This window comes from Mustela erminea, chromosome 18, assembly GCF_009829155.1.
Source record: "Mustela erminea isolate mMusErm1 chromosome 18, mMusErm1.Pri, whole genome shotgun sequence".
NCBI classification, from domain to species: domain Eukaryota; kingdom Metazoa; phylum Chordata; class Mammalia; order Carnivora; family Mustelidae; genus Mustela; species Mustela erminea.
The window spans coordinates 29904119-29910201 of NC_045631.1; positions in this window are offsets into that span (position 1 = coordinate 29904119).

Sequence of the window (6083 nt, forward strand, 5' to 3'; positions counted from 1 at the left end):
ACATAATAACAACAGCGTAATACTAATAGCCGTCATTTGCTCTAATGATGTCAGCCCTTGGCTAACGCCCCCCGTTTTGGCTCTCTGAGCATGTTGGCCATATTCATTAATATGTGAGGGTGTGAGGGTCACTCAGAACCATCCCCCTCTCCCCTCAGGTGGAGAGGAGACACCAGAGCTGGGAAGAGGTGGAGGAATCCCACTGCCCACCTTATTTCCCTGCCTCCTGTGTCCAGGCAAGTTCCGAGTTGGAGGGGACCTGTCCTCCCAGGGGCAGGCAAGCCGGGCCTGGTTCTGTGATGCTAACGAGAGGAATGGACTGGGACCACCAGCGGTCTTCTAGTAAACACTCTTCAGGGTAGGAGACATCCTAGGAGGCCCTCAGATCCGTCTTCTGGTCTGTAGCCGCCAGACTTTCAATGAAGACCGTCACTTGCCCTGTCCTTTGAGTCCTGGGGAGACATTGATTTGCTGGGTCCCCTGGGTGCTCTGGGGTGACGTCTGAGTGTCTGAGACTGTCTTTCTTCTCTTCCAATCTATGTCCCACCCCATGCAATCTAATTTGGCCTCCGTCCCTCCTCCCTAGCAGACTTGAGGCTGTAAGTCCTCCCCTGGGACGGGTGTTAGTCCTTTATCCTGCATCTCACGGAAGTTACGGTGTATAGTCAGCAATCATGGGATTGCTTTTGTTGAGGATAGTCCTTTGGAGTCTCGCAGGGAGGCCGCCGCGGGTCAGATCAGTTCCAGATCCCTCTGGCTGTCATTCATCCCGATGGGAATTGTGCTTTTCTGAGCGAGCCAGGCACGGACTCCGGCCACTTTCTCTGTGCCGACGGCATGAGCGGCCTGCAGCCCCTGCCTGTCCTCTGCAGACCTGTTTTCTCGCCCCGCCTTCCCCCACCCCTGTCTTGGGCCATTCCCACCCGGCACGCACACCCACTCCCGTAAGCAGTTGTGTAAAACCTGGCTCGGCCACTCTTGGAGCCCATTTCCTAGGGTGTTTTGTTTTGTTTTGTTTCCCCGGTATTTCATCTGCTGCAAAACAGAGTGTTTGGACAAGATGACTCTAAGGTGGCTTCCAGGACACAGATGAAGAGGGAAGAGAACATGTGAGTCCCGGGCCTTACAAGGGTCTACGGTGGCCTCCCTCCCGGTGGCCTGCCTGCTCCCTGCCCTGGAAGCAAGAAGCCTGGCCCCATCTGGACAGGACGCCATGAGGAAGTGGGGCTCCTGGACTCACCTCAGGTCCTCCACGCAAGCCTTCCAGACCTGGGGCCGTGAGCCCAGCCACGCCCAGCTAGCATCCCGCAGACGTCCCTGCTGCGGCCCGTCTCTCCCCCCACCCGCCACACACCTGAGCCACACCATCCTCTATTCTTTGTACAGTCCTGGCTTTTGAGCTGCCTGGGCAGCACATGGGGTCCCCTCAGGCCTCCTGCAGCCCGAGTCCCTCTGAGGATGACCTTGGCCAGCAGAAGTGATGGAGAGCTACCCTCTTCTTAAAGCTCTGCCCTGCCTCTTGGTTAGAAGCAAAGCCAACAGCAACAACCAAGACTGAAAAACCAAAAACATTTTATTTTATTTATTTTATTTTTTTTTAAGATTTTATTTATTTATCAGAAAGAGAGAGAGGGGGAGAGAGCGAGCACAGGCAGACAGAATGGCAGGCAGAGGCAGAGGGAGAAGCAGGCTCCCTGCCGAGCAAGGAGCCCGATGTGAGACTCCATCCCAGGATGCTGGGATCATGACCTGAGCCGAAGGCCGCTGCTTAACCAACTGAGCCACCCAGGCATCCCCAAAAACGTTTTATTAGAATTAACATCACCTGTCTTGTTTTCCTTTTTAGTATGACTCCTAAATGATCTTAAACCACATATGTGGTTATTGTACATCTCGAACATCCTGGGTCTCGAGACTCAGAATCATCTTCTGCCTGGGCCGCTTCCTTGCTGAGCACCTCTAGAAGAACTGTAGCCTTTTCTGGGGGTTAGTGGCCTCTGAATAAAATAGAGACCAATGAGCTGTCCTCACATCCCTCCCAGACCACTCCTAAGGGCCTTGATCTGAAGAGAGCCAGGGGCACACCCTACTTTTGTAGGGGTGAATCTTAGCTTTCTCTTTCTTATTTTTCACTTCACCCTTCAATATAAAAATAAGAACAGACTATGAGAGTCAGTGCCTCTGTCTGCTCAGCTGGTAGCTCTGGTGGTGGTTTTTCCAATACCATATTCTTCAGGGACCAGAAGTCATGCCAAATGAGAGCAAAGTCCCATGATGCCCACCAACCTATGTTGCTCTAAAAGCCTTTGCCCGCCACCCCAGTTTATTCCTCTTTTCAAGGAATCGCCACCTGGAACCCTTAGCCCCTCCTTTTGCACTTCTCCCTACTTGTGCTCTCACTCACTCAAATAAATAGACAAAATCTAAAAAAAAAAATATGGATGTTTGCCAAATATATATTTAAAAATTTTAATTGTGTAATGCACAGATATTTGCATAATCAAAATGAAACATAAAATGTGAAAGAGGTCCTTCACAACCCTCTCCCCACCATTCTTTTATTCCTAAATCCTCTAAAGATGACCGCTCTGTGCATTTATGTACATATATTTACTCATGCACCCATATTTAGGTATTTCAGGTGGGTTTTTTTCCCAACATACATGCTATCATGCTTTATTTTTGGGGGGGCCATTTTTTTTTTAAGATTTATTTATTTGACAGAGAGAGAGAGAGAGAGAACAAGTTGGGGGAAGGGCAGAGGGAGAGAATATCAAACAGATCCCCATTGAACATGGAGCCAAAATGGGCCTTGATACCACAACCCTGAGATCAGGACCTGATCTGAAACCAAGAGTCAGACACTTAACCAACTGAGCCACCCAGGCGCCCCCCTCTATCCCCCCTGTTAATGATGTGTCTCTAAGGTCTCTCCACAACAATAGGTGTAGATTCCCTTCATTATTTTTTAACAACTCAGAGTATTTCACTGTGTGGTTGTACCACCGATTTCCCTAATGGTGGGCATTTAAGATCATTTCTCCTTTTTTAAAAATCGTGAATGGGGTTGCCATGAGCACCCAGTGCCTACGCCTGGCACACATCTGTCCTATAGCCATAGGGCGGGTTTGTGGGACCGTTGGCTTACAGGGTGTGGATGCTAACATTGTGATCAAGGTCGTCACTCTGTTTTTGAAAAAAGCCTTACTCTGCTTCCCTCCACATGAGAGTGTGGAGGCCCATCCCATGGGCTCAGGCCCATTTCCCCACATCTTCACCAGAACCGTGCACCTTGTAGCTTTATCATTTTCATCTTGCTAACAGGCTCTTGTTAATACCCACTAAACCTCCTCCCTGAGGACCATTACAATGTCCCACCTTAAACTTCCTGTTCTCAAGCCACAGGGACCCCTCGATGGTTCTACAGTGGAATCCGTCCCCTGGAGAACTGTCCCTTAACGGTGAAATCTGGAGCCGTCCCCTACTTTCACTGTTTAATATTTATCAAGAGCCTGCTGAGTGCTGGGTCCATGCAGCGACCAAGACTTTTGGGAAGACAACACGCAGTGATTTGAAAGGCAGAGATTAGTTAATAAAAATCGACAGCCCCATTCGAGGCCACAGAGGCACCCCTGTTTCCCTGGGCGTCTGTATATTCCGGGTGAAGCAGGCGGGGGTGTGTCCCCCTCTGAGAAGCCGCATTAATATGGCATCTGGTCTCCTACAGGACGTCTGCAGAGTACGACGGAGCTCATCACTTTCCCGTCTATCAGCAATTAAACTGCGCCAGGAAGCCTTGTATCTTTATATCATCCCTTAATGGCGTGGGGGTGGGGGGAGGGCGGTGTGGACACAAAGAACCCACACCGTGGTTAATCGGCAAAGTTATCACCTTTCTTCAGGGGCCAAATGTCCGGTGCATTTCCCATACGTCTCCCCTTGCCAAGCCCGGCAAACACCTGGCTTTGGTCCCCCGTGCGCACCACCTCTGGAATTAAATGTCATTTGCAAAGCCTGTAATTGCTTGAGGAGACAGTAGCTTCTTTTTGTCTTTCTCAGACTTGCTACCTTTAACCCTGCCCAATCCCACACCCTGCAACCCCCTCCGCCTGCCCCCAGACTTTTGTTTCCCCAGCCCCATCCCGGGGCCTGTCAGATTACATTTTTTATTGCATCGAGACAAAAAGCCATCTGGAGCTCCTGGTCTCCACTGTCAGTGGGCTGCCGTTCTCAGGGTCTCCTGCCAGGCCCCCCGATTAAGAGACACCCCCCACCGGCCCTCTCTCTTTATTTTTCACCGCCTGCCCTCGCCCCTCCTCAGCTCCTGTGCCTTTGTCCCTCTGCTCCCCTCACCCTATCACTGGGATACGGCTACCTTGTCTTTGGCAGAACAATGCGGGCTGTCAGCTTGTATTAAGCATGCGGGGAAAGCGCCACAGTTTCAGGAGGCTGAACGCTCCCAGAGTCTTCATGTGTTTCTGGGAGCCCGGAGTGTCTCTCCTGATCCCTCATAGATTTATCTGAGGCCTCAGCTATTCCACTTTTCCTTTCTTCTTGGCCTCAAAACTAGGCAGCGCATTAGAGAAGAGCCTCTGTGAACGTGGGGCAGGCAAGGACATAGCGCAGAAGCAAATGGGTGGGAGACTCGGCTCTCCCTGGCTCCAGCAGCCCAGCACGGGGGCGGGGGGGCAGATCTGTGCAGAGGTCACCCCGGGCTCACCCTATGTTCCCTCTGGAATGTCCTAGAAGGGCTAGACCCAACCTGTTTCAGGGTCCATATCAGCTCCAAGGAGGATGGAAACTCTTCTTTAAACAAGTCAGCAGTTGGCTTTCAGACCAGAAGCCTGAACAGAACCCGAAAAGCATGAATGTGTCCATTGTTCTCTCCTCTCCTTTGACATTGACCTGAATTTGGCCCCGAGAAGCCTCATCCGGACACTTAACAAGGGTCTCTGTAGAGGTCCCTCAGCGAATGCCTGTCCATGGATGACAGACACCGTCTTGTCTTTCTGTGAGCACAGGTTCTACTTCTCAAGGGAATGCCGTGAGACGGAAGGGAGCTAGCTCCCAGCTCCCCAGCGCATTCATTTTCTCTGGGATTCTCCCCAAGTCCTATGAAGTGGGTTTTATTTCCTTCATTTTACGCACAAAGGGACTGGAGACTCAGAGTTTAAGAAACGATCTCATGGGCTAGGGACAAGCGGGGAGTCAAGATCTGTCCTCAGATCCATCCAGCACCAAATCTCGGCCTTCCACTCCACACTAGGCCACTCCCCCACGGACGCCAGGAGTCTTTATTTAATCCCTAGTAAAGACAGACACCGCACCTGTCAAGTTTGGTCAACAAGTGTTGATTTTCAGAAGTGTTCAGTTTTCAGAACTGATCAGCTGGCTGGGCCATAAAGCCTGTGTCTTTCCCCAAACACGGAAATTACCCTGAGGTGCGTTTTCTCCCTAGTGATCACACACCGTCTGGGAGAACAATCCTTTTTAAAAACGAAGCTGGTCACAACCTTGCAGTGGGCAAATAGGGCCCCGAGTCATCTCACAAATCTTTCCGTAAGGAGCCCTGGAGTGGGGGCGGGATGCGGTGCTCACCGGGCCGTCGTGGTGAAATATTGTATGCTCTGCCTTAAACCCAGTTACAGCAGAAACTTCTATTTCCGATGAGGTCACGGTAGGAAGACGAAATGGTTGGCAGAGGCCTGCGGATGTGGTCAAAAGGAACCGTGTCTGTAGGCATACATAGGTTTTCGGACGTGCCCATTGTGAAGGATAAACCCGTGGGCCATCTGCGGGCCGCTGTTTTTTCCTAAGATGAGACGGTCTCAGAAGAATGGTTTTTAAGGTTCCATGCAGACTCAACATGCCGTGATGTGTTTCCACATCAGGGACCACTGAGGACGCAGTAAATTATGATTACGGATTAAAACAGCAACAGCAATTTAGTGAGCCATTTACCACGTGGCAGGCTCGGCTCTCTGCTGCTTTTCTTCTTCACAATGATCTCCTGAGGTTGATGTTCTCATCATTCCCATTTTTGAAATGAAGAAATGGAGGGTCGCCTGGCCAGCTCAGGGGAG